General features: G+C 35.1%; 1 protein-coding gene across 9 annotated transcripts in view; it reads left to right on the top strand.

Annotated features, from left to right (window-relative positions):
• The window catches only part of TRIQK (triple QxxK/R motif containing), a 133706-nt gene that overhangs the window by 29951 nt on the left and 78898 nt on the right, over positions 1-24857 (top strand). For 5 of the 9 annotated variants that reach the window (XM_009455643.4, XM_003951293.5, XM_016959680.4 and 2 more), the window contains exon 1: positions 21526-21669. The exons of 1 other annotated variant lie outside the window; for it this stretch is intronic. The gene's annotated coding sequence lies outside the window, so the exon portion shown is untranslated. Of the gene's footprint in view, positions 1-21508; positions 21670-24857 lie in introns of those variants that run through there. 3 more of the 9 variants (XM_009455640.5, XM_009455639.4, XM_003951292.6) reach the window with 3 other exon arrangements.

Below are 24857 nucleotides of genomic sequence, written 5' to 3'. Positions count from 1 at the left end.
TTATTTTGATGAATCATATATTCACCCACTATAATTTTGATTATTATTTACTATGCTAAGCAATTACTTCTGGTAATAGCTCACCAATAAACTAAGCTGCTTCTTAAGACTGCTAGTATTCAAAGACAATAATAGTACCCATTCATTCTATGTTTGTGCTAATTATGTAGGAGAAACCCAAATACTTATCATGTAAAACCAAATGACATACACACATATAAGCCTATACATTAAATAACTCTCTGTAGAGTTCCCATTCTCTGGAGGAAAACTAATTCTCCTTTTAGTTGGTTTTTAAGAAACTGATGAATACATTCTTTGGAGAATCTAGAAAGCTTCTGACATCTGCTCATAATTTTAGATTTACAGAACCATCTCTTGAAAGCATCAGTCACTGTACTACAAGGTAGAGGCAGAAGTGGACTTTCTGATAGAATGTCACTGAAGTAAGCCAGTGGCTGACGCTTCAATGGCCTATGTGATGGCATTATTTTCTTAAAAAAGAAAACACTTTAATTAGTATTCCAGACTTGATTAGATTCAGGGATGGTGACCATAGTATGTTAAATTATAAGAAATGAAAAATTCTGAAAGACAATTTACATTTCAAATTAAAATGAGAAATAAAACTTTATAGCTGACCATTTCATTTATTCCTGTTAGGAAAACATCTGGGGAAACAGGTCTATTACTTGGGTAGCTTGTCATATGTCATGTCCTGAGTTATAATACTTTCAAGATATGATTTCATTTCTTTTATTTCTAGATTATTAGAGGACAACCATCTTAACTATCATCCTTAGATGGCACCCAATTATTTCCCTTTACAGATGTATACGTCTCTGCACATTCACCCTCAGCCTCCAATCTCTGTATTTGGGAATGAATCATTGCAGAACATCGATTTTGCCTTCTTTAGCATGACTACAATGAAACAAATTTCATCCCTACTCTTTTATTTTGCATGTATAAAATAAGAAAGTAGAACTAAATGGGAGATTTGGCCCCAAGAAAGTATTTCACAAAAAGTAACTGAAAAGACTTCTAGTCTTCACATGTTCTGTATTACAGAATTATCTAGAAAGTTGTGTGACTCACAGAACATGAGTTATAAAGGTGTATTGTCATTAAATCAGTGTAAAATTCTCGTGGTAAATTAAGTTGTGATTATTAGTAGCTAAAGATTTGATGAAAAAGATATTCTTGTTTATTCCTATAAATACATTTGCTAATTGTACTAATTTCTGGGTTCAAATATTTTCCCCAAATGGTTGCATTTTGTCTGTAGAAGAAAAATCTTTGAAGTTAAAGGCTTTTATGTGAATTTCAGATGAAGCATGTGTCTATTTGTTAGTCACAAAACAATATGAAACAAGATAATATTGCATTGATGCTTGGCAAAATAATGTGGTGCCTTTCAAGAACTTGCAAAAAAAAAAGGTTTCTTTATAGGTTATCCTATATAATACATGTTAGTATACATGAAGTTATACTTGATTCTGGCAGAGATATGTAAAATCATCTTAATAGATCCAAAATAATCACAGCCAAATGCTGCTATACATTCAAATCACTCAATTGGTGCCTCCCTGTGATTGAAGGCCACAAACACCTTTCTGGTAATCGACATTGCATGTAATTAATATATAGGAAAAAAATGTGCTAGTCAAATAGAGGAAGTATCTGGTACCCTTAACAACTTTAATTAGTCGTTGTAAATTATTAAGTTTATGCTTTGGCTTTATACATCATTGTTTATGAAGTCTGGCAGTGTGTGACAATATTGGATTCTTATTAATTTTGGTAAACTGAAAAGTCAAGCTTCCTGGCCTGTAAATATGAAAGGATAGGATCCATCTATCATATCTGATCTTATTGACAAGAGCCGGGGCACAAAATGTATAATACAGTTTTTTAACAACAATTACATCGGCAACGAAAACTCATTTTACAAACATTTTATTACTAAAAAGCATGCTTCAGTCAAGTTTACCAGAGGTTTTATGACAACCTGGCCTGGTGAAACCTTGAAGGATTTAAGACATGTCAGCTATGTACAAACAATAAGTATATGGGATTGTTTGACTTTGGCTTCCAATAGCAGATGGCAACTGAAAATACAGTGAAGCTAAATCTCCTCTGATGTCTCTACACTAAGCTGTCCCCCAATTTTTTGTACCAGGAATAGATATGTCATTAATTTCACCTACACCATAGTATATGATGGTAGCTACTAGGAAATCAAAAAGTAGAAGAAGAAACAGCGGGTGGAATCCAGGAGCTACGAGGAATGGAGTTCATGAGGAAAGGAGAAGTTTCCATAGCCACCGACTAAATAATGAGCAATAATTTTACAGACATTCCCTCTCTTCTTCTCTTTCTGTGTTTTGTGCATGTGCATGCGCGCGCGCGCGCGCGCACACACACACACACACACACACACACACACAGATACTCTCACATATAAGCCAAAACAACTATGTGTTCAAGAAATGGTCTTTAACTTTGAAGCACGATATGGTCATTCAAAATCAATCACAGTGTCATTTGACTTTGAAACAAAGAAAACAAATGAAACAAACATATAATAGTATCAGATTTTAGTCTAGGAAAATAATTAGGACAATAAGTTTATTAGCTTTAGAAACATCAAAGGCTAAGATAAATTTTTCATTAAAATTGCAAGAATAAGGAATTTATTCTTAAATTTATCTCAGAAGTAACAAGAGCTGCATTATACATAACAGTTGAGTATTCTTTTTTGTGGTTTCCAGATATTATGGAATATAAAAACACACAAAATGTCTATACAGTCAAGATAACCTGTGGAAAAATAATGAAGACAGTGGAGGAAAAGGCAAAATGGCAAAGAAGAGAAGAGAGAGAAACAAAATAATCATTTTCCAGCCTACCTAAAATAATAACCTGGACTTTCATAAAACTGGAATATCTTCTGCTTTACATGGAAAATTATTTTATCTTAAGTTTCCATTTAGTTGATTAAAAATAGGGTTATGAATGTTAAATAAGTGATGATTTATTGCAAAGGAAATATGTTTCGAAAGGTCGAATAATGTCTGTAACAATAAAAGGCAAACTAAATGATTTTCTGTTTTCAATCTTTTGATGAATAGTTAGATTAAGTAAGACCTATATTATGCTTTCTTTTTTATTCTCATATCTAAATAATGCTTATGACCAACTGAACTCACACTTTTCAGATCCCTGTCCAACTTGACCTCTAGAAACACTTTTTTCCCCCTTGACATAATCTGAATCTTTGCCTTTCAAATCCTTGGCTCATGTGTAATGGTAGGATCTGGTTCACTGTGATGACTTCATACTGTTTTTATATCATAACCTATTTGGACTCTGTCAGTATAAGAAAGTGTTAAATAAACATAGATTCCAGCTGTATAACACATGTGAAATTCAAATATATGCCTGACATTTAAGCAGCATTATTTGCACAGGGATGCTAATAGACTTGATGAAGACAGGGCAGAGTGGTAATGGAATGCCAAGTCAGTATTATAGTATATTTTCAACCATCTTTCATTAGCAAAAATAATGCCTCTCGCTTCCTAATTTATAAATACATTTTCATGTATTATCTCAATTTAGCATTCCATTTCTGTGATTTAGACAAATAGATATTTTTCACGTAACCGAAACTTGGAGAGGTCAGAGTGACTTGACCAAATTTACAGAATTAGGCATAGGAATACAGCACCGAACTAAAACCTGTTGAGCTGAACTGATTAGCAAATCCCAAACCATTATCATGTTTATTTTTCAGTTTAAGCAATAATTGTATGTTTATTTTGAAGACCATAAGAAAAGAGTGTGAAAAAACTTAAGTGAGGAAATTGAAAAGTTCAGTGGACTCACGCCCCTTATCCTGGCACCTGATCAAACCACATCTGTGGCAGAAACGACACTATGTGTTTACCAATTTCTTTCCACCTTAAACACACAGATTACATCTGCAAGCCTCCCCTCTCCCAGTAAGTGAGAACATGTGACTGAGTTCTGGCAAATACAATATGAGAAATTCAGAAATTATACATACTGTTTGTTTGTATGGTCCCTAAAAATACACCCATGTGATTCTTTATTCTTACTTTCTTTTACTTCTTGCTTGCCAGATGTAATAAATTAACCTGCGATCTTCAAGACACTAGGAATAATGAAACCTCTAGGTTAAGGAAGACTGACTCCATGAATTACTGCATGGCACAGAGGCTTCACTGCCTACTTGCATTCTACTGAGGAGTCAGCAGGAAATAAATCTTGACTATGTTAAACCACTGAAATTTGACTGTTGTTTTTTATAGCAGTTAATCTAGTTTGTGTATAAGAACAGTCACAAAATCTTTTGTTTTGACTTGAATTGAGATTTTTCTGTCCTCTGTCTGCCTCTGCCTTGTGTCTTCTGTGACATTATTTCTATTTCAGCAGTCTGACAAAACTAGTAGTGTCCCAGAGCATGGGTAGCAACCCTGCTGTCTCCTTAGTCCAGCACTTCTAGAGTAAATAAAAATAATTTAGAATCAGTTTTAATTTTTTAAAATATACAATTTCTACCATGGCTTCATTGTATTTGTAACTTTAAAAACATTATCTTATTTGATTTTTACAGCAGCCATATGAACTGGATATTGTTATCCTAATTTCATAAATGAGAACATTAAGGCACAGAGACATTAAATAATCTACCCAATGTGTCACTTATAGATTGAATGGACCCAGCATTCAAATTCAGTTCAGCAAGGACCCGACACTCTTCAAAATGGATTGCAGTGGGTGCCAGCTTTCTTTAAGCACCACCCTCCCTTACCTAGGAGGAGGAAGAAGTCTTAGTATCAGATTACAACTTCATCCTACTTCTGGAGTTATAATGTGACCCTTTTTGGAATGCATAAAAGCAGAAGATGGTTGCATATAAAAAGAATATAATGTCTCCCATTGATATTTGCAGCATCTGATTCTTTGGGAACACTTAAAAGACCAATGTATTCTTAATCTATTCAACCATTTAACAATAGCAAAATATTTTCTGATTTTTGCATGACATCTGGCCAATGTTCCAGGACAAGAAAATTGGAAAGCAGTCAGTCATAACCTCTCCTTCATCCTGGACATTCCCTACCACTAAACAAGATAGAGTTAATTCAGTAAATGTCAGGTTACTGAAGAAATGTTGTCTTGTTCTGTACACATGCATTTTGTTGACTGACAAAATACTTTATTGAGTTTTCAGAGTACAGTTATATTTTAATATTCCATAAGAAATACGTAATACATAAATCTTTATTTCTATTGAAATTCAAGGAATATACACTACTAAAATTAATGATAGGCCAGCTATCTAGTTTTCTCTTCTTTAACTGAATCTCCAAACTATATATTCCATAGAAAAGTATCCAGGTGATGTAGTACTGAAAATTATGCAACTGCTAATTTACCAGATTTCAAATAAAAAATTGCCAAAAAGATGTCCAATTTACAAAATTAATAATTCTTTTTCAATAATTATTGATAATTTTAAATATTTATTTTTCTAAGGAATAACAGAAAACCTTATTTAAACTTATTTTTAGATATCTCGAAAATAAGGCTTTATTGAATTGTTCATGATATATAATAAAAGTTATTATTTTCATATAAAAAAGTAATACCCTTGAGATGTCATAGTAAGCTGTAAGTCTAAAAATGCTACAGTGGCACACTAGGTAAATGCTCCACCCTCTCTTTCTATTTCAATTTCCTGGAGTTGATAGTTAAAATATTTTTAAAATATATATGATTACACTCAAAAATGAGAAAGATATCTCTTTTTAGTATGGCAACTATGAGAAAATTTAGAAGACTCAAATCAGACTGCATTCGTTGGCAATAGAAAAGCTTATTCAAAACAAAATGACACAGAAATATTGGAGTAATAAAAAAATGAAAACAAATAAGCCAGTAAATTGTTAAAAAGTATAGCAATGTTAATATTAGACCATTTAGAATTTACAGTAAACAGCCTTAAAGGGACAGAAATAGATATTTTATACTGACTTAATATAACAGGAATTTTAACAGTATATTGCAGTAATGGTTCTTTATGTACCAATCAACATAGTTACAAAATACATAAGGTGAAACTAAAAAATATAAAAAAGAAGGATAAATCCACAATCATAGTGAGAAAGTTTAAAACTTACTATTAGAAACTATTGATTTCATGAGTTTGAAATAGAAATACATAATAAATAATGATATAAACTATTTGTGTAACACAACAAGCTTGATCTAATAGATGGACATAGAATTTTTTAGAAGTTTATTTTCAACAGAGGATTTAGCACAAAAGAGAGATCAAAAGAAATGAGAAACAAATGACCATGTACTAATAAACTACAAAGAGACCTCAAAAAAGCCACCGAAAACAGACCTCACGAACAGGCTTTATTCACTGAACGTATTGCAAGAAAACAAGAAGTTAATCACAAAAAATAGCTCTGCTTTAGGTTCCCTTCAAACCTATAAAACTATCAAGTAAAGAAGATGCTTCTAAATAATAATTTATTAAGAAGAAAAGATACATTAATTATAAGCTATTTTCAAAGGATATTTATCAAAATGTATACTCCATGCTTATAATAGAACTCAGAGAAAAATTTATGCACCTAGAGGCATTATTATAAAATAATAAAGATAAAATTAAATTAAAGCATAGAACTTAGAAAAACCAGAAAGGAATTAATAAAAATGAAATATATATTAATAAAATGAAAATGAAATGGCAAAAATATTTCTAAAGTTATTTAACAGAAATCAAAAGCTAGCTTTTTAGAGATATTAATAATAAAAAAACTGGAAAATATGATTATGAAAAAAACTAAAGGAGAAACACATTATGAATCCCAAAATTGACAATGGAACTGAGTAACATTTAAAATATAAGAGAATGAGTAATTATATGCCATCAATTTTAAAACCTACATAAAACCTACATAAAATGTATATACTTCTAGGAAAGTATGCATTTCTAAGTCTGTTCATGTGATAGTAGAATAACTGAATTTAACATTTAACCCTAGAAGAAATTGAAGCAGTACCAGGTCCAGGTACTTTTTACCCAGATAGTGAGTTCTGCCAACTCTTTACAAAATAAACAATTTCCCATCTTGTACAAAGATTTTCGTAACAAAGAAAATGAGATGAAGCTACCTAACTCATTTTATGAAGCTAGTGTATTCAACAGGTACCAAAATGAACACACACGCGCGTGAGTGCAGACACACACACACACCCCCCCATATGCCAATTATAAAATAAATGCAAAAACATAAAGTATTAACAAGTCAAATTTGAGTAGCATATTTTAAAAAGGAATAATCAAATAGCATTTCTCTAGATAAAGTAAATTCCCGTATTAGAATACCTATTAATATATATTAACAATGAAACATTATTTGTTCATTTCAATGAGTAGTGACAAACATTTACTGGAAATAAATACTCATTAGTAATAAAGACATTTAGTAAAAGAAGTCCAAAATAGAGTGTTCTTAACTTAATAAAGTACCAGAAATTTAAGTGAACATCAGATCTAATGGTGAGACATTATAAATCTTTCTAATTTGAGTTGATATTGAGATGAAGACACCCTCTATTGTTGCTATTCTTCAACATTATGCTAGAAGTCCAACTAATGAAATAATGAAAATAAAATGATATATACAGTTAAAGGGAAGAAGCAACTCTATCTTTCATATATAATTTCAAGACAGTCTATCATTATTGCTACATGATTTCAAATTTTATGACAATCAGCAAACAAACTTTTAAAACAACTAAGAAATTAAAGTAAGTTGAATGGGAAAATACAAGATGAATATGCAAGCTTTTTCACAAATGAGGGATCATTAGCAACCAATTAGAAAATATAGTAAAATGTAGTAGTTGCCATTAAGAAAACTATAAAACTATAATATTCAAGTAATAAACAGAAAGGAATACATGACCTGAATGTAGAAAAATGTGAAACTTTAATAAGATATTTAAAAAAAGTAAGTTCAAGAATAAGGACAATTGTTATTACAAAAAACCATTTAAAAGTTAATGGCAAGGTCTTTGCAATACCCATCCATATACCACTAAGATTTTTTGTGGAACCTGAAAAATTGATTCTAAAATATATATGAAAGTTGAGAGTTCCATATCTGGTGATATGCTTAGGCTTAAATGTTCAGATTGACCTCTGGCATTCTGGAATTCTTCACAGTGAAAACAACTAAAAACATTGGATATATATGAAAAAATTTGAAAGGATATTGCAAACTGCATCTTCCAGAGAGTGACAACAGTGTCTTTCATCCTACAGATCTTCTATAACGTGATCTGACATTGCTGTGAGAATTCCAATACACTCTGAGAGGTTATACACAGGTCCTCCTGTCAACAGTTCCACCTAAACACAGCTAAGCTTTCATCTTATCATAACCCAGGTAGCAGACAATTATGCAGAAAAGCTTAAAGATGATTCCAACTGCCAGCCATTTGAGTCATTCCCCAGCATTTAGGGTGTCCCAGCTGAGACCCCAGATATTATGGAACAAACACTTTCTGCTGAATCCTGTCCAAATTCTTGACCCACAGATTTTTGACATGAGAAAATCATTGTTGTTTTATACCACTGATTCATGGTGGTGTGTTATGCAATAAGTGTTCATTGGATCAGCTGTATTTCCACTAGTAGCAGGAATAGTAAAATTGCTTATGTCCTGAGGGTGTATGTCACAGCTGAAAACTTCAGTGATTTTCACAGCCTTCAGTGCTTTTCACAACCAGAGCTCACTCAAGTTGGAAAATATAGTAAGAATCTCTCAAACATTGAGTTGGAAACCTTAATATAAGGAGTAAGCAAAAATGCAAAAATAAATATGTTCATTCCTGTCACCAAAGGACTGTGGTTGCCCTGACTCTGAGCAGAGAAAGGAAAAAAAAATCCCTGAGAAGTTGTACCCATAAGTGAGTTTTCAAATGTTTGCAGTTCAAAACTTGAGGTCCATACACTTCAATTAAGTTTAAAGTGGACTTTATTCTTACTACTGTCACATGCTTATAGTGGCAGTACAAATCCTCTGGTTACAAATGAAACATCCTCCTAGACCCCCCAAATTACGATAAATAATTTTTGAATACAAATTGAGCAGCTCAAAACTTCTGCTCCCAGCCATGATGAACTAACAGAAATTGGATTTAAACTTCAGCTGAAATCACTGAAAATTTGGACAACATCTATTAAACAATGGTTTTCAGGCACTGGGCATCAAGTATCATGGGACAAAAATCCCAAAGAGGGAGTAAACAAATGCATAAGGGCTATGAATGCCTGTGATTAGAGCCAAAGTTTCCAGGCCACAGCACATGGAGAGGAGACCCAGGTAGAGCCTGGTGGTGTGCCTGAGTTAAGAAGATGTAGTTGTGAGTCTGGCAAAGTCAAAGCAGCTACAATTCACAGGGAAAGGTGTCAGACAGGAGACAACTACAGAGTAAGAGCTCTGGATAGATACAATGCATTCCTCTTGAAAATTCAACTGAGTACTGATTGATGAATGAATATGAGGAAATAATCTGCATTTGAGAAATGAATCACCTGGAAAAAGCAGAGAGAAAAATCCATAAGACCAACACATGGTCAGAAATAGTTTGTATTTATTCCAGCAAAAATGGAAATACAACATAGTTCCAAGAGCAATGGCTATAACTAGGTCAATAGTAAGACAAAATTCAGAGACTAAATGCTGCTCTGTTTCTGCCTAACAAAACTTAAATCTCAAAAGGATTACACTGTTTCTACATGACAATTGTACTTCAAAAGAAAGCTCAAGAATATTTGTATGAACACACAAAAATATCCAGAACCCAACAAGGTAAAATTAAAAATGTCTAGCATTCAATAAAAAAATGCCCAGGTGTGAAAAGAAATAAGAAAATATGCTCCACATAATGAAAACAAATTTCAATCAATAGTAATAGAGTAAGAAGTAATTTAGATAATATAGTTAGTAGAAAAGGATGATAAGCAGTTATAACTATCTTCCCAATGATCAGGAGGGTAGAGAAAAGGATAAGTATGTTAAGGAAAGATACAGATGGTATTAAAAAGTACCAATTTAAACTTCCAAATATAGGGAAAAATGTCTGATTAAAAATGTACTAGATGGAATTAATATTGGAAAATATGAGCGAACTTGAATATATAGCTATGAAGCAAAAAAATCGATTTGAAATTATATACAGAGAGAAAAAAAGAGAAAAGTATGAACATACCAAGTAGCCTAATGCATAGGTATTTGAAGTCCCTTTAAAGTAGTGAACGTCATTAAAGTACTGAAATGAAAACTGTTGACTTAGAATTATATACCCAGCAAAAATATCATTCAAAAATAAATGAAACATAAAGACTTATTTAGACATACAAAAGGTGAAAGACTTCATCACCAGAAAGCACACTTCATACAAAATGCTCAAGAAAGTCTTTTAAGTAAAGAGAAAATAATACCAGATGGCAACATGGATCCACACAAAGGAACAAAGAGCACTGGAAATGGTAAATATGTGGGTAAATATACATTTTTTCACATTTTAAAAATCTCTTTAAAAGAATATTGAATTGTTACAGCAAAAATAATCACACGTATTGTTGGGTTTAATATATATATAGAGATAAAATACATGACAATAGCACAAAGACTGTAGAAATGGAAATATACTGCATCAAGCTTCTTTAACTATATGTGAAATAATATAATATTTCTTAAAGGTAGATGGTGGTAAGTTAAACAGTTATATTATAAGCCACAAAAAAACCATTAAAAAGTTACAGCTATGAAGTCAGCAAAGGAAATTAAATAGAATCATAAAAGTATTCTATAATTCCAAAATAGAAAGCAAAAGAAAAGAGAACAAAGAAGGGATTGAACGTATAGAAAATAAACAGCAAGATGGTGCATTTAAACCCAATTATATCAGCAATCACAGTAACATAAATGGTCTAACACCTCAATTACAAGGCAGATGTAGTCAAATTAGATTTTAAAAAACAAGACTCAACTACATGTTGTCTACAAAAAAGAGAACACTTGAAAATATAAAGACACAAATTGGTTAAAAGACTGGAAAATAAAACCATGTTAACACTGACCAAAAGAAAGCTGACATGATTATATTAATATCACACAAAGTAGATTTCAGAGCAAAGAACATTACCAGGGATGAAAAATGTCATTTCATAATGATGAAGGAGTCAGTTAATCTTAGAGGATATAACATATGCACATAATGACAAAGCTTTAAAATACATGAAAACTGATAAAACTTCGAGAAGAAATGCACAAATTCATAATTATAGTAGGAGAGTTAAACACCTTTCTCAAGTAATTATTAAAACAAGTAGACATAATCAGTAGAGATATACAAAATCTGAACAACTCTATTAACCAACTAGACATAACTGAAATTTATAGAATGCTATTGAAGTAAAGCAGAATGTGCATTCTTTTCAAGTGTACATGGAATATTTACCAAGAAAACCTATATAATAAAATAAGTTTCTATACATCTTAAGTAATGAAAATCATAGAAAGTATATTCTCTAACCGCAACAGAATTAAATAGTAAATTACTAACAGGAAATTATCTGGATAATCTCCAAATATTTGGAAAGTAAATAACATATTCTAAGTAACCCATTAGTCATATCAGAAATCAAAATGAAATGAGAAGGTTTTTTTAAATAAATGAAAATTTAAAAATGTTCAAATTCATGGGATGAAGCTTAAGTATGGATTGGAGGGGAATTTATATTATTTATCTCCTATATTAGAAAAGACAGAAAATACTCTAATCAATGGCTTCAATCTCTATCTAAAGTAACTAAAACAAGAAGAGCAAATTAAATCCAAAGTTAGCAGAAAAATGAAATAAAGATAAAAATGGAAATCAATAAAATAAGAATCTGAAAAACAATAGAAAAAAATAAAAATAAAAGCTGCTTCTTTAAGAAAGGTAATAAAATTAAAGCTCTAGCCAAGGAGATCAGAAAAATAAGACAAACTGCCACTACCAGAAATATGAGAAGTGAGGTCACCACAATTCTACAGAAATAAAAATGAATATAAGCAATATTATGAACAAGTTTATCTCAATAAATTTGCCAGTGTATATAATGTGTTCAAATTCTTTGCAGTATACAAACTACTAATGGTCACTAAAGAAGTAGAGAGTTTGAATAGTCCCACATCTACTTTAAAAATTGTATTTGTATTAAAAATTCTCCCACAAAAAGTCTAGGCTTTGGTGGCTTCCTCGGAGATTTCTACACAAAAATTAAGAAAGTAACACTGGCAATTCACACAAATTCTTCTAGACAATGAAGAGAAGTGAATATTTTCAAACTTTTTCTATGAGGCCAGCATATCTCTGGGACCAAAATCAAACCCTGGCTCCTCCAGCCTGTGGAAACTGGGGAGGCCATGAGAGCAGGCCCCCTGGGGGCAATACACCTTAAGCAACCAGGTATCCTTGATTGTGGGAGTTCCTTGGAACATGAACAGAAGGTGAGCATCCCTGAGAGCCAGGCCTGCTAGAAATAGGACAGTAGAGGTAGATTCAGAGGAGAATGGAACCCTGAAACCAAAGCTGTCTTTCAGCTCTCTCCTCAGCTTCTGTGGAAAAAAATAGCTAGTTATTTCTGTCTTCTTTCTTCTTTTGATTAAAATCCAATTCTTGGTCCCAGGCAAGGCCCTGCAGAAGACATAAGGCTAAAACTGGTAAGGTGCCCATGGGTTCCATGGAACCTCCACATCCATTTACAAAGCCCTCTAGGAAGACTGGGCTAGTTGCTTTCTTCAGCTTCAGTATTATGGGTCAAGTGGGTGAATGAGTCAGGGTCACTGGCCAGCGTCAAGGTTGGGCTCAGGAAAGCCTGGATTACAGCCTGCAATTGATGAGATTGCTGGATGTGATGGAGCTCCTTCAACTTTTCTACCTTATGGTTCAGTCTTTGAGATGTATATCTAGATACTATCAGTCAATTAAGAACCTCTCCTGAGAAGAACTTGAGCAACAACCAAGCTTGAGTCTCCATACACCATCTATAGAATAATGAATTTCTTGTTTCAGGACTTATAGTCAAGATACCCTTCCCTAAAAAAGGAGGTCACAAATCGTGGTTGTGTGTTGGTGTGGCCCTTTTGGAATGAGATGAGCTCATTGAAAAAGATTCTGACTGAAGAGCTTGGACTTCATTTTCTGTTGGATTGGTTTGAGGTGGGAGCTGTTGGATAAGGTACAAGGCTCACTCCGGAAGACTTTGTGCTGTCGTAGTTGGATGATATACAAGTTCTGGCCCTGCAGCTGGAAGCTGAGCCCATAGTCCAGGATGTCCAGCAGCTAGTAGATGTAGAAGTGCTGTTTGTTACTGGGTATGTCCTTGCTGTCAGGGAAGTGCACCTGTTTCAGGCTTTCCTGGCCAAAGAGCTCCACTTCTCTGATGTGGCCTCCAGCTAACTGTTGACAAGGTGACAACCATGTAGGTTGCTGCTGTTGATGGCACAGGGATACCAGCCTGAAATGTAACTTGACCTTCAAGCACTTGATGTGGAGCTATTGAGCAGATCAGGCAGAAGAAATGGGTTGTCTGCACAGGGCAGGTTTGCAGCCAGCAGCAGGATATGGAGGAAGCAGTTACCCAAAGCTAGTGATGTCACAAGGTAAATATACCAAAGTGGTGCAGTTTCAGATAAGGGGTCCCAGACTCACATACAGTAGTGATCATTTAAACTCCTCCTTCAGTAAAGAACAGAGTACTATAGGGGACGAGAATGTACTAGACCGGAATGTACTGTGCGGCTCAAATTTGGTAGCATCCTCCTGAGCTATTCCTTCTCCTCCCACTTTGCACCAAAAATGTTATCCTTACTAATGTTTTCCTTACTCCCACTTTGCACCAAAAATTTTATCCTTACTAATCTTGACTCTGCAGAAGCTGGATCACCAAAGTCAACCTTTGTATATCCTTTAATAGTGAAATGATATCAGCGCAAGCTAAATAATTTGTTTAGCCCAGGACAAAATGAAAGTGTGTGGCCCGTTGTTTAAAAAATTTAAAAAAAAAGTAAAATGTGCCATCAAAGGCATAAGACAGAAAACGTTTTATTGCTTTCTTCCAAAGTCTCTCTGAAGTTATCGTGGTGTTTTATACTTGCTATTTAACGCTGCTCTAAGTAGAGAAATTAAAATTTTTCATCATAAGTGTGATTGTTACTGTTCACCTTCATTTTGTGCAATTGCAGTTCTAAATGAAAATATAAGAACATTTACTGATATCCAGAATCACTGAAATTACATAGTTCATATTTCATAGCTCATATATGCATATGTATATTGTTGTTACTGAACCAGTAGAAACTGCAAAAAATACCAACTCAAAATTGTTCTTATTTCATTTCTTGATATGCACACATTCTACCAATACTCAATGGAAACAAATGACGTTGATAACAGGCTTACCTCACATTTGCTTTGAGTCTCGCCGAACTCTTACCTATGATGGGTCCATCAGAATTCTGTGCTCATGAGGCACCATGAACTCTATGTGCAAGTGAGATCACAAGAAATAGTAGAGAACTTACTGTGAATATCTCTTCTGCTCATGCACATGCTTCATTATCCCATTAGACTGAACTTACAAAAAATAAGTTCAAAGATAAAATTATTAAAAATTTCAGGACAGCAATAGTAGATCATTAAACAAACAGGGGAACCTTCTGACCATGGGTGTTGTGGGCCTGTACAGTTCTCATACCGTGAAGCTGGCCCTGAGTGACAGGTCTTGAAACACAGTAAAGATCAGCTGGAAGTTGTGGCTTCTGTTAAGGGCTCAGCACTGCTTAGCCTTCTACTTAGTGGGATTGGCCTTATCCACTCTTCTACTTCACTTTCCTGTGTTCTTGGCCCGGGTGTGAAAGATAGTGTTGTTATCCTCCTGGATGGGGACATGCCAAATGGCATAATGCCAAAGCAAGTAGAAAGTTGGAGCTAGGCAGAAAACTGGGGGGTGGTGTGAAGGAGGAGCATAGGGCACTACTCTTAGAACATAATATTAAATGAATGCAACATTGATGATTCTCAGCATAACAATATAGATTGTTACCTCTAGAATAACCACAAATAAAATAACAAAAAGAATATAGCTAAAGAACCATTAGAAGCACAAACTGGAAGTCTAAACATTTTTGACTAAAGCAAATAAAAAAAGGAAAGTATAAATGGAGGAGAAAGGTAAAAATGAAAAATAAAAAATACAAAGAAAAATGATAGACTTATACCCTCCATATTAATAACTATGTTACATGGAAATTGAATAAATATTTTTATAACAAATCAAAGATTGTCAGACTGGAAAAAATGCAAATTCAACAATATATTGTATACAAGAGATAGAGCTATAAAGGCATAGATAGCTTAAATGTAAAGGCACGGAAATGGATCTAGTAGAAACAATAGGCATAATACATCTAATCTAAGATTATTAATATCAGGCAAATATTCTTCATGACCAAGTATAACCAGAGATAAAAAGATCAACATTGCATAATGATAAAAGTGTTGATTCATCAGGAAATCATAATAATTCTAGATGTGTATGAGCCTAGTAACAGACCTTCAAAATATATAATGAAAGAATTAACACAACTAAAGAAAATATAGTTTGAAGTGGGATACCGTGATGCCTCTAGCTCTGTTCTTTTTATTTAGGATTGTCTTGGCTATATGAGCTCTTTTTTGGTTCCATATAAACTTTACAGTAGTTTTCTCTAATTCTGTGAAGACTGTCAATGGTAGTTTAATAGGAATAGCATTGAATTTGTAAATTACTTTGGGCAATATGGCCATTTTCAGGATATTGATATTTCCTATTCATGAGCATGGAGAATGTTTTTCCATTTGTTTGTGTCCTCTCTGATTTCCTTGAGCAGTGGTTTGTAGTTCCCCTTGAAGAGGTCCTTCACATCCCTTGTTAGCTGTATATCTAGGTATTTTATTCTCTTCGTAGCAATTGTGAATGGAAGTTCATTCATGATTTAGCTTTCTGCTTGTCTATTGTTGGTGTATAAAATTGCTTGTGATTTTTGCACATTGATGTTGTATCCTGAGACTTTTCTGATGTTGTTTAGCAGCTTAAGAAGCTTTTGGGCTGAGACAATGGGGTTTTCTAGCTACAGGATCATGTCATCTGCAAACAGAGACAGTTTGACTTCTCTCTTCCTATTTGAATACTCTTTATTTTTTTCTTTTGCCTGATTGCCCAGGCCATATCTTCCAATACCATGCTGAACAGGAGTGGTGAGAGAGGGCATCCTTGTCTTGTTCCCTTGTGTGTGTAACTTTAAACTATACTACAAGGCTACAGTAACCAAAGAAGCACGGTGTTGGTACAAAAACAGACACATAGACCAATGGAACAGATAGAGAACTCAGAAATAAGACCACACATCTACAACCATCTGATTTTTGACAAACATGAAAAAAACAAGCAATGGGGAAAGGATTCCCTATTTAATAAACAGCGCTGGAAAAACTGACTAGCCATATGCAGAAAACTGAAACTAGACCCCAACCTTATACCTTATACAAAAAATAATTCAAGATGCATTAAAGACTTAAATGTAAAACCCAAAACTATAAAAACCCTAGAAGAAAATCTAGGCAGTACCATTCAGGACATAGACATGGGCAAAGATTTCATGACAAAAGATCAAAAGCAATTGCGACAAAAGCAAAAATTGAAAAATGAGACCTAATTAAACTAAAGAGCTTCTGCATAGCAAAAGAAACTATCATGAGTGAAAAGATAACCTACAGAATGGGAGACAATTTTTGCAGTCTATCCATCTGACAAAGGTCTAATATCTAGAATCTACAGGGAACTTAAACAGATTTACAAGAGAAAAACAACCCCATTGAAAAGTGGGCAAAAGACACGAACAGGGACATCTCAAAAGAAGACATCTATGTGGCCAAGAAACATATGAAAAAAAGTTCAACATCACTGATCATTAGAGAAATGCAAACAAAACCTATAATGAGATACCATTTCACACCAGTCAGAATGGCAATTATTAAAAAGTCAAGAAACAACAGATGCTGGTGAGACTGTGGAGAAATAGGAACACTTTTACACTGTTGGTGGAAATGTAAATTAGTTCAACCATTGTGGAAGACAGTGTGGCAATTCCTTAAAGTCCTAGAAGCAGAACTGCAGAACTACCATTCCACTCAGCAATCCCATTGCTTGGTATATACCCAAAGGAATACAAATCATTCTATTATAAAGATACATGCATGCGCATGTTCATTGCAGCACTATGCACCATAGCAAAGACATAGAATCAACCCAAATGCCCATCAATGATAGACTGGATAAAGAAAATGTGGTACATATACACCATGGAATACTATGCAGCCATAAAAAGGAATGAGATCATGTCCTTTGCAGGAACGTGAATGGAGCCAGAAGCCATTACCCTCAGCAAACTAATGTATGAACAGAAAACCAAACACTGAATATTCTCACTTATAAGTGGGAACTGAACAATGAGAACACATGGACACAGGGAGGGGAACAACATACACAGGGACCTGCTAGGGGAGGATTTGGAGAGGGAGAGCATCAGGATAAATAACTAATGCATGCTGGGCTTAATATCTAAGGGATGGGTTGATAGGTGCAGCAAACCAGCATGGCACATGTTTTCCTGTGTAACAAACCCACATATTCTGCAAATGTATCCTGGAACCTAAAATTAAAAAAAAATTAATTTTAAAAAAAAAGAAAATATAAACAAATGCACAAGCATAGTTGGAGATTTAACACCTTTCTTTCAATAAGTGATAGAATATGCTTAAAAATGTTGGTAAGGATCACTATGGCATATGTATACCTAAGTAACAAATCTGCACATTCTGCACATGTATCCTAGAACTTAAAGTAAAATGAAAAAATAAAATAAATAAATAAATAAAATGTTTTTAAAAGCAAAAAAAAACTATCATAAGATATAGACTATAATCAACATTTAGAGAATACTGCATTCCACAATTTCAGAATACACATTTTTTTTCCAAATACACTGAGAACAGTCATAAAGATAAACCATATGTTGGGTTATAATATATGTGTCAATAATTTTCAATAAAATTTGAAATATTACAGTATATATTTTCTAACTACAATGGAATTAAAAGTCAATAACTGTAAGACATTAGACAACTCTCAAATACTTGGAAACACAGAAACATAATTCTAAATATGTAACCAAAAAAGAGCCCGTATAGCCAAGAAAATCCTAAGCAAAAAGAACAAAGAGGGGCATCATGTTACCTGACTTCAATCTATACTACAGTAACCAAAACAGCATGGTACTGGTACCAAAACAGATATATAGACCAGTGGAACAGAACAGAGGCCTCACAAATAACACCACACACCTACAACCATCTGATCTTTGACAAACCTGACAAAAACAAGCAATGGGGAAAGGATTCCCTATTTAATAAATGGTGTTGGGAAAACTGGCTAGCTATATGCAGGAAACTGAAACTGGACCCCTTCCTTATACCTTATATAAATATTAACTCAAGATGAATGAAAGACTTAAACGTAAGACCTAAAACCATAAAATCCCTAGAAGAAAACCTAGGCAATATCATTCGGGACATAAGCATGGGCAGAGACTTATAACTAAAATTCCAAAAGCAGTTGCAACAAAAGCCAAAATTGACAAATGGGATCTAATTAAACTGAAGAGCTTCTGTATAGCTGAAGAAATTATCATTAGAGTAAACAGGCAACCCACAGAATGGGAGAAACCTTTTGCAATCTATCCATCTGACAAAGGGCTAATATCCAGAATCTACAAGGAACTTAAACAAATTTACAAGAAAAAAACAAACAACCGCATCAAAAAGTGGGTGAAGGATATGAACAGACACTTTTCAAAAGAATACATTTATGCGTCCAATAAGCATATAAAAAAAAGCTCATTATCACTGGTCATTACAGAAATGCAAATCAAAACCACAATGAGATACCATCTCATGCTAGTTAGAATGGTGATCATTAAAAAGGCAGGAAACAACAGATGCTGGAGAGGATGTGGAGAAATAGGAATGCTTTTACACTGTTGGTGGGAGTGTCAATTAGTTCAACCATTGTAGAAGACAGTGTGGTGATTCCTCAAGGATCTAGAACCAGAAATGCCATTTGACCCAGGAATTCCATTACTGGGTATATGCCCAAAGGATTATAAATCATGCTACTATAAAGACACATGCCAACGTATGTTTATTGCAGCACTATTCACAATAGCAAAGACTTGGAACCAACCCAAATGCCCATCAATAATAGACTGGATAAAGAAAATGTGGCACATATACACCATAGAATACTATGCAGCCAATTATATTTCAATTTGCTAGAAATGTAAGTCAATAATATATGTCTTTATATGGTAAAGAAATAAGCATATAACATACATCTGGAAGTTTTAATTTTACATTAAGCTATTTACTTCTTGTTGTATAATATCTTACATATGTGAGAATATTCAATGCATTTGCTGTACAAATGCATTGCTGTACATCTTTAAATATGTAATGAAAATGGACTCAAGTACATTCACCACTTTTATTTAAATCTTACAGCATTTATTTATATATTTATTAATATATAATCATAACTCTTTCTTTTTAGTCTAAAACTAATTTTTTTTTTTTTTTTTTTTTTTTTTTTTTTGAGATAGAGTCCCACTCAGTCGCCCAGGCTGGAGTGCAACGATGCAATCTCGGCTCACTGCAACCTCTGCCTCCCGGGCTCAAGCAATTCTCCTGCCTCAGGCTCCTGAGTAGCTGGGATTACAGGTGCCCGCCACCATGCCTGCCTAATTTTTGTATTTTTAGTAGAGACGGGGTTTCACCATGTTGGCCAGGCTGGTCTGGAACTCCTGACCTCAGGCAATCCGTCCACCTCAGCTTCCCAAAGTGCTGGGATTACAGGCATGAACCACCACACCTGGCCAAACCAAATATTTTTAAAAGATTAAAGAAAATAGGGACTCTGAGTCATACAAATCAAGAAAGTTTTATAGAGAGTTATTCACATTTAGCAAGCTTTCAGAAGAATTTGGATATTCAGCAGGTCAAGAGTGTAAAATTATTTGTAATTGGAATGGGTTTCTTTTATTCCAACAATTGCATCACAGTACGATGAACATTTTAATTGAATCTCAAGGCACTTGTCCAGAGGTACTTTTTTTTTTTTCTTTTTTCTTACTACAACCGTATCTATCAGACAAGATAAACCCTTCTGGGTTTTGGTTTAATATGGAAGGAAAAAGACTTTCACTATTTTAAAGCCACACACATAAGTAATCTGGTTAAGTGTATTAATATAATCTCATTTAACTCTACCTTTATTTCTGGGAGAGGAACTGGAGACCAGAAAATGATTTAGGAGGACGGAAAATAAAATTACATTTTGGATTCAATTCCTGGCCATAATATCCTGTGAGATTTCAGAAAGCCTTCTGGTTAGTCTATTTATACTTGTCTCAGTTTTTTTTTTTTTTTTTTTGTATGCTACTTTCTTTCTCAAGGGCTTTTGGAAAAAGATATGATGGGGCTGGCCTAGAGGAAGGTGACTTTTATGTGAGCAAGAGAAAAATTAAATTGGAGGTTGCATAATTTTTTGAAGGAATTTTAGATTTAGTTTACCACAATATTAAAAAATGATGGCTGCAGGCACTTAGATTTGTTGAATGGTTGAATAAATCTAGCCTTTCCTAGCCTGTGTTTCATTGTCCGTAGGCTGTGGATAATACTCTTAGTGGGTTTTGTAAGGATTACATGAGTATAATTTATAAAGCATTTAATATTTGAATACTTTTCCAATAAGTAACATCTTAATATTTCATTCCCATTTTGTAGATGTGAAAATTGAGTACCCGAACATAGGCTCCTAAATCCTAATTGTCAGTCATGTTTTTGCAATCTTTCCTAAATTTATTAATCTCTGGTTAATGTTAATATAAAACGATTTTTTTTTCTTTTTTGCTGTTTGAATGGGCAATTAATTGATTGTTTACACAGACTGTGCGCCCTTCCACTTAGGGACGCTCCTTAGGGATGATCCTGTGAATTGGGGAGTGTGTGTGTGTGAGATGGGAGGGTTCAATAATCAAAATAACATATTTTTCCGTTTTATATTTACTAAACAAGTCACAGTCTTTATTTTTAATTTCTACAGTCACCTCGTGAGACAGGTATCAGAACTCCGGAGTGGCATCAAAATGAGGGAAAGGCCTCAGGGCCAGCGCCTTTGCGTCCTGGACCGGCGTAGAGACGGGAGAAAGGCCGACCAATCCGAGAGCAGGCTGAGGCCTGGTCCCGCCCCTGGGGGCAGAGCCCCGCCTCTTTTCCGCCTCACCCTTTGGGAGTAGGGGTGTGCGGCTGGCTTGTCCCGCCCCTGCCCCCGAGTGACAGAACCGTGGACAGCAACATTTCCCACAGGACACGAAGTTTGTCGGCCCTTGCCTTGGCAGAGCTGAGGTGTGTGTCGAGCGAGTGCGAGGGGATTGGGGAGACCCTGCCCGGGAAGCTCGGGGTCCGGGAATGAAAACGGGCGCACCTCCTTAGCGAGCCCTAAAGCGTTTGGGAGACGATCGTTCCGTCCCTGGGAGCGGCACTTGGTGGGGCTGGGCGGAGGGAGGCTCTGCAAGAGAAACCCGGAGTCCGGGAAACCCAGTAGGTACGGTGATCACTGAAGGACCCGTTCCCGTTGAGCAGGGCGCTGGCTGCGGGATGGGGGATGGAGGGTGCTGGGTTCGGTGGGCGTGGCCATTGCGGTTGCTAAGGAACGCGCGGTTCCCGCCCTGCCAGCGTGTCTGGCGCCAGCCGCTGGGCCCTGGACACGTTAGTCCCGCCCACCTCCCAAGGTCTTCCACGCGGCTCGGGATTGGCTCCTTTGTGCTGACCGATTACTCGCGGCCGCTTACTTGTCAGTGCAGCTCTCTGGGTTCTGCCGTTCCCTTTTGGGGCCCCCTTTCCCATGGTACTCCTCTTCACTCTTTTTCCTGCTTCCTCTTATTAATGAACGAGTATTTGCATACCAAAACATTTGCAGAGAAGAGATTCAAACAGGATTAGGTGGCTTTATTGGTGGTGGTGAGGTTGTGGGGCGGGGGTATTCTTCTTGGAGCTTGGTGTATTCCTGAATCCATCAGATGTTGGTGTCCGCGTGGATGACTAGGAAAAGGGGATTGGAGATTAGGTTTCTTCTACTTGGAGTTCTCTGCTGCTTATTTGAGCTTAATAAGCCTCCTGAAGAAGTTGAAGCAATTTATTGCTAGAGGATCCCCAATGTATAATCTCCCTTTCATTCTCTACTGTGGAGAGGTGTGCTAAACCTGTAGAGCTGTTTTTGCTTCACTCGGCTCAAACTTAATGATCAACAAGTATGGTATGAGATGGTAACCTCAGATAACCATTTTAAATCTGCCTTTGTTTGCTCATATACTCTGTCTCCTAATGATTCAGCACAACAAACATTCCAGAGAGAAAAAACAAAAGAGGTAAAAATCTTTTATTTTCCTCTAGCAGGTTTACAGTGTAAACCCCCAGGAAGGAAGCTTGTGCTGCTTGTTAACATTGGAAAGAGCATTGGCCTACAAGTCAGGAAACTGGCATGGTTAAGAAATGTTTGTCCTTGGGCAATAATTGTTTCGTTATCTGTAAATTGGAGACTCTAGGATATGCCCTTCCTTCCTAAAAAAGGAGGAATAATTGATTGTGAAAGTATCATTAAAGTAATGACCCACACAAATGTAAAGCATTATTGATTACACTTTTAATCTTTTTGTGTATATGATCCAAATTTATAAACACGTATAAGTATTGCCATTCAGCTTTAAGTATTTTCAAATTTCCCTTGTGATTTTTTTTTTTTTTTAAATCTTAGGGTTATTTAGAAATGGGGAAGAAATTAACTCGTCTATTCATTATTGATTCTGTGTTGGTTCTGGTTAGGTAGAACCTGTAATGTCTTGAATGACACCTTTTCCTCTTTAATATCTATATATATATATATATACCTGAAAAGATTGGGAAACATTACCTTTTAATGCGAGGATGACTAACCTTTTTGGTGTCATTTACCACTTTGAGAAACCAAGGAAAGTTATTGACTTGCTCCTCAGAAAAATGCACAATTTTAAGCCTAAATGGACCCTGTTTTTGTTCAACTTCTTTAGGGATAAGGAAATTATTCTCTCCCACTTGCCTCATCCTACAGAGAGACTAAGTAACTTTTACCCAAGGCTACATAGCTGGGAGCAGAGTGGGGCTTTTGCCTTTCTTCCACAGTGCCTCTTACCATAACATACCTTTGTTCAAGGCCTTCAGTCATCTGCAGTTCCCTTTTGGGGCCCCCTTTCCCATTGTACTTTTTTGTTTTTTTGAGCACTAACAAACGGGAACTACTAATGTTCAGTTATTTGTTGCTATCTTACAAAACCATGTAATCTATGTTTTATCCCAAATGCCCTTTGATCATAACCTCTTAAAGCATATTCTGTTATTTAAACAAGTAAAAAGAACATTGTCAAACATTTTGAGAAAAATGTGAAACTGTATTTTTTTTTTTTTTTTGAGACGGAGTTTCACTCTTGTTGCCCAGGCTGGAGTGCAATGGCGCTATCTCAGCTCACCACAACCTCTGCCTTCCTGGTTCAAGCAATTCTCCTGCCTCAGCCTCCCGAGTAGCTGGGATTACAGGAGTGCACCACCACACCTGGCTAATTTTGTATTTTTAGTACAGACGGGGTTTCTTCATGTTGGTCAGGCTGGTCTCGAACTCCCAACCTCAGGTGATCCGCCCGCCTCGGCCTCCCAAAGTGTTGAGATTACAGGGGTGAGCCACCGCGTCTGGCCAAAATTGTACTTTTGAGATGAACAGTAAATCCATAAACTTTCTCATCTATCGAGGTCCGTTTTGGACAAAGAAAAGCTGATTATTTTTAGTACATGCCACTGGAATATCATTACTTGATACTTAGAACTGTTTTTTTTTTTTAAACTTAAGTGAATAATCTTTTATAACATTTTAATTTGTGGCTAAAAAGAATTGTGGTTGTTTTCACTGTGGCTCTTTTCCTGATTTCTATATTCATATAGAAATCCGTAAATAGAGTTCATTATTTTCTTTGGTCTGATTCCCTATCTAGCTTTATCAATAAAAGTGGATATCAGTAGTAGATATAAAAAGTTGTTATTGGATAAGGAAAAACTTGAAGAGGTAAAGAGCTATTGCTTTTGTAAAACGCATAAATGTATATAGGAGTACCTGTTATTTCGTTAGTACTTGTAATTTTATTTGAACTGTTTGGTACTTGACTCTTTCTTTACTCAGCTCTGTTCATTTCTGGTAGAGAAACAGGGATAAAGACAAATGGCTTAGAGAGAGCATTACAATGGATTTAGAGATTTTTAGGGGCTCAATAATAGCTCTTTCCTTCCTCTCTTGAGTTTGTAAACAGACATGTGGCGCCTGCCATATCAACTTCAACTTGCAATAACAAGTCGAGTGGGGATAGTGCTTTATGCAAAAATGAGACCAAAAATGAGTACTAGTACTTCCTATCCCCTTTTACTCCTACTCTCTTTCCCAGAACCTAAATTTTAGTTCAGCTGAGAGAAAAATTTCAGATTGCGGAACAGATACACTTACTTACAATTACTGC

The sequence above is a fragment of the Pan troglodytes genome, chromosome 7, assembly GCF_028858775.2.
Source record: "Pan troglodytes isolate AG18354 chromosome 7, NHGRI_mPanTro3-v2.0_pri, whole genome shotgun sequence".
In the NCBI taxonomy this organism is placed as follows: domain Eukaryota; kingdom Metazoa; phylum Chordata; class Mammalia; order Primates; family Hominidae; genus Pan; species Pan troglodytes.
This window is presented reverse-complemented; position numbering and strand designations above follow the sequence as displayed.